Source organism: Carya illinoinensis, chromosome 11 (genome assembly GCF_018687715.1).
Source record: "Carya illinoinensis cultivar Pawnee chromosome 11, C.illinoinensisPawnee_v1, whole genome shotgun sequence".
NCBI lineage: Eukaryota > Viridiplantae > Streptophyta > Magnoliopsida > Fagales > Juglandaceae > Carya > Carya illinoinensis.
In genome coordinates, this window is record NC_056762.1 from 11,883,547 (window position 1) to 11,892,883 (window position 9,337).

The following is a 9,337-nucleotide window of genomic DNA, read 5'->3' on the forward strand; positions in this document are numbered from 1 at the left end:
TGGACAATTTCAGAAAATACACATTAACAATCACATATAAAGAAATAGAAATGTTCAATATAACATCATAAAAAAATATCAGCAATTTTATGAAAATTCATACATTCATTTTCTCAATCACTACAAATAAGGTTCATGTACTGAGCCTCTTCATAAACATATTGTTCAAATTCTTTTCATGTTTTTTAGTAGTACTCAACATCAAAGATGTGGAGTTCTATTTAGTACGAACATCCAATTAAATCGTCCTCCAACCAATCATTTCTTGTGCCAGACAAGGCTTGAAATTAGCAAATCTTGCAGTTGAAGAGTTCACATGTCTAACAACATTCTTAAATCTTTATACAAAATCATCCAACAATATTCCTATTTCTTGTTACAAAGTCGTAAGCATCTTTCAATCCATTAGTAATAATCAAGTACTATATATGTGTAGGACATTGCATATGATGAAATTCATTCTCAAATATTTTACAATGCTTATCATTTATCCTCTTCGTTATGTAATCAATGACAAGAACATTAGAGGGGATGTTATCAATGGTGATAGTTAAAGTTTTATTCATGCTCCATTCTTTCAATACCAAGTCTAACACCCTCCTAATAGTTTTGCACTTACGGCTAAGAATTTAGTAAAAATTAAGAATTTTCTTATCCAATCTCCAATTATAATCAATAAAATGTGTGCAATGCGTATGTAGTTTATATTTTACACCAATGTCCAAGTATTAGTGGTAAGAAAAATATTTTGACCACTCAACAACTTATTTAGCTTTATCTTCTTATTGTTTTACAACTTAACACATTTCCTTTTTGAAGCGTTTGAGGATGTCATTGTAAATTTAGACTCCAAATCAACCACATTCTATAAATTCAATGTGCTTTACAACCCTAAAAAGTAATTCACACCTAATGAAAATATAGCAGTTGACACCTTAAATTTTTCTTAATCATACTTTACAAACCCTAGTGGACTACACACTCTTCCCTCAGCATCCCTTTTAACACTCAAGGTATGGATTTTTTTCAACTCTTTCAAGTCTAAGAGGAAACCTCTCACACTCATTGTGGAGATGGTGCACCAAGGATGAAGTACCATCCTTATAGTGACAATTTAATAGTTTAGTACAATAATTGTACTAAGGTTTGAGGTTGTCATGGTCAATAAGCTCCACTCATAGCTTAATACCACCTATTAGGAGCACACTAGTGCAAGGGGATAGACCATCAATCAAGTGTGAGTTAATGTCAAACATGATAAACATTTCATTGGTTTGGTGAAAAATAAATGCAGCTGCAGCTAGTCCAGCACATGGGCAAGCAAATACTTTGTAGAAAGTTGGGCAGACACATCCCAATGCAAGGTAAACAAAGACTTTTCACCTTATAGTAGGCAAGTTAGAAAAGCCACCTAACACTTGAAGTGAAAAATAAGGAGCTAAAGAGACTGGTAGCTTGGGTGAGAAAGAGAGTTACTTGCCCAAGGCAAGTAACAATCAAAGAAGGATTTGGACATATATGAGAGCTTTTTAAAATAACACGTAAATGCTCAAAAGATAGTAGTGTCATACGCAAAAGTCCGCAATCCCTCTAAATAGTCATATCTAGAGTGAGTCTACATTAAAGATTTTGACTTAGTAGATCATATCATATAACCTAGAAATTTAGTCCAACACCATGTGGGAGATCCTCACTCAATGAGAGACTGAGGACTAGAGGTAAGGCATGCCATAAGGACCTGTGAACGATGTCCTGCTAGTCTATCTCTGTCATCCTGCAGTAGAATGATAGTCCTTTTCAAGCATGCCTAGAGTCAGAAGTACATCAGAACAACATCTAATGGTCCCACCCTATAAATGACAAAATCCCACCTTTAAGATTGCATACACCTGAGTGTCCTTGGAGTCAAATTTTTGGTGGAAACAAAAGACTTCAAATGAGACAAATAAAAGAGCAATGCAACGTCGCCGTGGTAATTTCAAGTTGTGATGTAGGTTAGCTTATAAGACAGTGCTGGATAATGTGGGATAAATGCATGAGAGTATATGAAAGAGACATATGCATACTATATAATCTCCCTCTTTCTGATCATGAAATAATAAATATTTTTGTAATTATGTATATGAATATTTTTACTTCTTGTTTTTTGAGATCTTGAATATTATTGGATTTAGATTAATTTTTTGTGATATTCGGGTGTGTGTAACTTTATTGTGTGTTGATCATCATGGACTAGTAGAGAGAGTCTTTAGACCATTTCTGCAGTGCATTGTCACGAGCTTCATATGAATAGAGAGAGTCTCCATGATGATTGGAGTGGAACAATGTCTTGTTGGCCTCACCTAATGGATGGGAAGGAGAATACCACAGACATATCACTTGCGGTGTCTTAGAGTTGATTGGCCAAGTAGATGTTTTCCAGTGCAACATGTATATCTATGTGTGAATGTCAACATGTATGGGACTGGCGAGTTGGCTTGCACGTTGGTCAGGTGGGAGTGACTCCCCCAATTTTGAATGGTGAGGTGGCTTCCTCTGTTGCCATTTCTAACAACAGATGTCTATGCGATGAAGTTTCTGTATGATGATTATTATGAGTTTTATGTGTTGAAGAAGATGTTGCTTCCTCACCTCAATGATACTTATAATTAATGGTGTTTTACACAGAGCGTAACTCCTTATAGGGTGATTCCTCACCATGCTTATATACTTATATTTTACTAAGAGAGTGATTCTCATCATGTTTATGAATATATGTGTTTATGCTTAAGACGGTGATTCCTCACCACACACCAACACATGTGCTCATTCATTTGTTACATGAAATTATTACCATGCATCTTCACGAGCATTATCTCTCATTAGTGGTTTTGTCATAGCTGTCTAACCTAGGTATGGTTTCAATATCGGAACCAAACTTTGATGCAATAAACCCAAAAGCAATACCTGAGAAGGAAGAGTCAATCTCGCCCAAACCATAGTTAGGGAGGCTTATCTTTGTTGCACACATTGTATATATTTGGAAGTTGTACATATCTTTCATTTGGACGACCACTTGTACTTGGTTTACCTCATTTTGGATGTATGAACAAAGTTTTTGGACACGTGTGTATTTATTTGAAGAAATGGAGTAACTTGTGAATGTTGCATGAATTTATAAATGGTCTAGACTTATTGTACTATAGTTTTTAGCCTTCGTAGTAAACCTCTAATTTTCCACCTCAATTCAATATCCATATCCTTACATGTGCACTTCCATATGAACGATGCACACTTGACCCAATTCAAATCTTGGGTGTTACTGACTGGCTAGCACCCTTGGAACCATGGGCACTTGACAGGTCTTTTACCAGAGAATGGGGCGCTAAACCACGATTAATTGCTAGTTTTTTTTTTTTTTTTATCATAGCTAAAGGTGGGAGGAAATAGGTAAGGATCATGCTCCTCCATATCCACTGGAATGGAAAAAGAGTCACTACCAACCCCTACTATACCCATGTGTTGCACCAATTTTCCAGCTCAAGATATCTCAAGGTATCTTCTTTAATTTGTCATTGAATAATAAATATAAAAAACTATCATATAGTAAAAAGAAGAAACATAAAACGAAAATGAAAATGATTAGTTAAGCACAAGATAATTACATAAGAAAAAACAAGCAGTACTATAATTTATGAAAACTAAAATGCTTCTCAATGGTATCTAAGGATTTGGTTTTAGTTTTGTATTGTCACCTTTCCTATTTAAGTAAATTTAGTTATCCAGAAAAATATTATGGAAACAATTTATTGTTAACATGACACACATAAGAAAATTCATGAGATTCATCAATCAAATTCTTCATGGGAAGAACTCAATGATTAGAAATTGTGACATCATTTTTTATTAACTCAATCCTCCTCTCAGACACATATTATGGAAATAGGAAAACAAACTTGATAATTTAGGTAGCCAAAAGGAGCTCGTACAGAATTATGAAGTGAAACTAGAAATACCAAGAAATATTATGAGACAGATAATGTATAATAACAAGAACAACCTTTGACTATAGTACTATTGTGATCGACGATTCAACGAATACTTGGAGGTATCTATGAAGAAAATGGTGGCAAAGGCTTGACCTTGAGAGAGAGAGAGAGAGAGAGAGAGAGAGAGAGAGAGAGAGAGAAATCTGAAGTTGAAGTGCAAAAAGGGATTGGCGTGGTGGAACTTGACATTTACAAAATAGTTTCGTTTTAAACACCAAAATGATGTATCCATTGGTATGCTACATTGACCAATGCCCTATCATTGCCTCATAATCTATAGGACTATCAATATTTCCTAGAGTTCTCATAGACTCTAAATGCATGGAGTTAAAGAGATCTAAGTATAATATATGTGTCTTGCAACCTTTCTTGCTCATTTTATCTCTCGAGCAACATAAGATGTTGTGGATCATAATCTGTGATTATTTAGATTTAAAAAAAATCCTTTGGTTCAAGGGATTGGAGATCAAAATCTCCCATATACAACTAGTATATTATTTTTAAAAAAAAAATCTATGCATGTTTTTTTATATAAATTAATTTTATTTAAAGATGCTCTGTTTATTTATGAATCAATTTTTTGTGAATATATTTTTTTTTTCTTTTCTTAGGGGTGAAACAATTTCTATCATGTCAGCTTGACCAAATAAGACAATGCACAACCTAAACATATAAATGGATCATGGCGGGGAAAAATATATATCTTTTACGGACTAATGTGACTAAACTGTTTAATTATTTAGAATGGGTTGGTGATTACTCAAAAATCATCTAAACCTAAATGATTTGTTGGGTACCAGACATGACATGACCTAATTGATAACTCCAATTTATTATTTGTCCATTTGTAGCTTTTGGTAGATTTTGCATCAAATTCAATGAAGGCATCTAGGGATGTAATCAGTCCAATTTGATTGGTCTATGGGGGAATTTTTGGACTGGACCAAAAATTTCAAACTACCATTTTCCATCTTCACACCGGACTAACTACCCTTATAGATCAAATCAGACATTATCTATTGGTCTGATTGGTCCACTCAGTTCAATTTATCCCAAGCTAGTACAAAATGGGCCAAACAAAAAATAAAAAGATCCCAAAATCACTTTTAATGTATATTTTCAGCCCAACTATACAAAAATAAAAAATAAAAATAAAATAAAATTTTTCAATTTTGAATATCAACTATTTAACTTAATTTGCCCATTTCATTTATGAGAGAATAGCCTAAAAAGAGTTGGAAAAATTATCAAATTTATCCATATCCATTCATGAGAATTAGCAATAATCATAATAAAGTTAAAGACAAAAAGTAAAGAAAAAGAATTTGAGAAATGCAATATCATCCAAATTTCTAATAAAATGAAATATATATATATATATATATATATATATAAGAAATGAAAAATATACATAAAAATTATCCATATCTATTCATGAAGGTTAGCAATCATCATAAGAAAATTTAAAAAAAAAATAGATAAAAAGAAATTTAAAAATGCAATATCATCCAAACTCCAAATAAAAGAAACAAACTAAAAAAGAAAAAGACAAAATATACGTAAAAATTATTGCAATCCAACTAGTCATAAACCACTTAATTACTCCACAACTAAAATGAGATGAAATGTATCAAACCACCTCCTAAATAACCAAAAGAAAATCAACATAATGAAATGATCACAATCATCAACTTTCCACCAGCCTCCACGAGTCCACAACTCCAACTCTCCAAAATGTGCAATAAACAATCAAATGATTTTACTACAAAAACATAACAGTCAAATGACAAATATCCTAGTTTCAAATTTCAATATTTTTTCTTGTAATCAAAATAACTAGTATGGTAGTATATTCTTCTCACTTCAACCATCTTCAACAAGTGTAGACATTGTATTCGACACCTTTGTAGAATTCTCAACCTCTCCCAAAAGTTCTATACATAAAAAACAAAACAAAACAAAATATATAAATTTACATAACAAATAAATAGTAAAAGGATATAAAAGGAAACATTTTTATTACATACCCATATCCATCTTTTCAAAATCTTCCACATCATCCATTAAAGTCTTAAGGTTAATTGGAGTAAAAGAAGAATGAAGTCAATTCTGTGCACAAATGAGACCCTCTATCATAATCAAAGAAAAATTACTTCGAAAGGGATTACGTACAAGACCTACCATCCTAAATGTAGATACAAATGCCACTGTAGATATTGACATTGCAAGAACATTACATTCAACTTTTAAAAGTACGCGATATCTAACGTAATTAACCTTTCATCAAGATAAAATGTCAAATTTCTCGTTATCTACCTTACAGTTTTTGGCTAGGTATCTAGCCTCTAACTTACTTTCCAAAGATTTCTCCAATTGCAACCATTACTTAAACTTAGCCAACCTCAGTGCCTTCCTATCGTCAAGTCTACTATCTATAGTAGTTACATCATCAGTTGGAGAACTTGTACGCTGTTGTTGTGGACCAGAATTATTCCCTTCTTTAAAGCACTTTTCACCTTCAACTTCAACTCAACCGCTTTTGAGGAATCATAAGCATACATTGTTTCCAATGGAAACTCAAGATATCGCATCTTGTAATGAGGATCAAGAATAAGCCTAACATACAAAATATTCATATCATTAAAGTTACCCCAATAATTATCAAATTGTTTCTTCATATATAGTGCTATTAATCTCACCACAAGTCCTTATTCTTCACACTCCATGTCAATTGTATATTGAATTGTAACTAGCTACATAAAAAAAGAGTTGCAAACTACATATTGACAATTCGAAATGCAAAGTTGTATCATAAAATAAATAGTTTAAGAAATCCCACAAAAATCTTCCCTTCTCCCAACCATCCTTGTTGGGAGGCTCTAACTTCTTTGGTGGTGTTCACCCAATCATCACCGTCATCATCATCACCTCCATCTCTAATACAGTTAAGAATCCCAGATCTTCTTCCTCCAACCATTTAAATGCCTCTAACAAAATTTCAGTCATTTCCAATATAAGATAGGTGGAGTTCCACCTAGTTTGTACATTCAGGCATATATGAATTTTGCAAGTAATCTTTTCAAATTGTATACACAACTTAAATGCACTCTCTTTTTATGAAGAGTATTTAACAATATATTTGAGAACACTTCTCACCTTGACAATAGAATCATCATATTCTTTGAATCCCTCATGAACAATCAAATTTAAGATGTAAGCACAACATCTCACATGTAAGATGGTATGTTTCAAAATGGTGTCTTTTCTATACTTGGTTTTCTTTTTAAGAAAGTAACTACTCCATTATTCAAATTTACATTATCAAGAGTCATTACAAGTATTTTTGGCCGCCTCCAATCAAGCAAGCACATCTCTATGGTCCTACTAAGTGTATCAGCCTTGTAATTTTCAACTAAACAAAAAAGAAAGGATCCTCCTATGTAGTGTCTAATCATCATCAATGAAATGTGTAGTAAGACACATGATTTTCCCTTGAAGAGTATTTCTCAACTCATGTTTTTCCCTCAAATATATATGACTACAATCCTCGGCAACTGTAACACAAGATGAGATCCCTACCTAAATAGCTTGAACAAGCATAAATCATTTAGAACCCTCCCCTTCGACAAATTTAAATGGCAACTCATCAAAAATAATCATTTTTCCTAGGTCTTGTCTACAAGCATCAACACTAAAGGCTATTGGAATAAGCCCCAACTACTACTTCCTTCATCCTTGACCTTCCAACCCATGGTAACTTGGGACTTTTTCGTCATATATTTCAAACAAACATCTCTTACATTGATGTTCAATGTGATACTTCATGGATTTTGTACCATTTATCTTCATATCACATGCATAATCGGCATCACAGTAATTACATGTAGCCCTAGGTTTACTGTTGAACTCAAGGTTTTAAGTTTTGTGTAATTAGATATCTACACATGGATTTTGATGATAACAAATGAATTCAAAGAATAGAGGAGTCACAAGCTCAAGTTGTCTACACAATGGAGTCAAACACATCAAGGAAACAAGCATGAGCAAGAAGAGAATAAGTTCACATTAAAGTTATAAAGTAATGTTGTAAATCTCTTAAAAATTTGAATTAGGATTAAGGTTCAAAATTAATATTTTATCATAAAGAACTAAAATACATTTTCTATATGTGCATGAATATTTTGAAAATTAAATTTGAAAATATTAAAAATGATTGATTATCATCTTTCACATGTGCATGTTTTATTTGAATATTTTCAAAAGTGATTGATACTTTTTTTGACTTATGCAAAAGGTAGATGTTTTTGTTTGAAAATTTTAAAAAGTAAAGTGTGTTCCCTTTGTCATATGCAAAAAGTAAAAAGATTAGATTTGAATTTTTTGAAAAGTAAAATGTGCTCCTTTTGTCATATGCAAAAAGTAAAAGATTATGTTTGAATTTTTTGAAAGGTAAAGTGTGCTCATTTTGTCATGCCAAAAGTAAAATATTAGATTTGAAGTATTTGAAAAATGAATGATGTTGTCTTTGACAATTGAAAAAGAAGAACCTTTTATTTGATTTTTTTTCAAAAAGTGAATGATGTTGTCTTTGACATGTGAATCTTTTTAAAATTTGAATATGAAGTCTTATATGCCTATAAATAGATCATTTAAGAGCTTCACATTTACATATCTAGAGCATACAACATTCATTCAATGCCTTCATTCTCTCTTTTCTAAGCATTGAGCCTTAATCCTTATTCATTTTGAGAGATATAGTTTGCGCTATATTGTTCTTATTTCACTCATTGAGAAGTGTTTTCTAATAACCTACCCACTATCAGCTCTTGTATCAGTAAAAGGGTATGTATAACCCTTGTGCGTGTAGAAAGTGTTCTACACAGGAAATAGTTGAATCACCACATATAAAGTGATTGCAAGTGTAGAGCGTGTTCTACATAGATCCTTTGTAGTGGTATTGTTCAAAGGTGTAATAGGTTTCTATCTCCACCTGAAGGAGGTTGAATAGTGAATTTGGGATCCTCAAGTGGTAGCTTGAGGCGAGAACGTAGGCAGTGGGGCCGAATTTCGTTAACATACTGAGTTTGCTTTTCTTTTACCCTTACTCTTTATATTTATTGCTGTTTTGTATTTTGTTTATATTTTATATTGTATATTTGATTTATAATTGTTATTTTTTTAAAATACAACTCAATTCACCCCCTCTTGTATTAGTCATCTGGGCAACATTTACTTAAATCACATTTTGGTATTCTTGTGAAGTAATCCCAAACCATTAACCTAGTGCTACACCTACCATTAGGTCCACT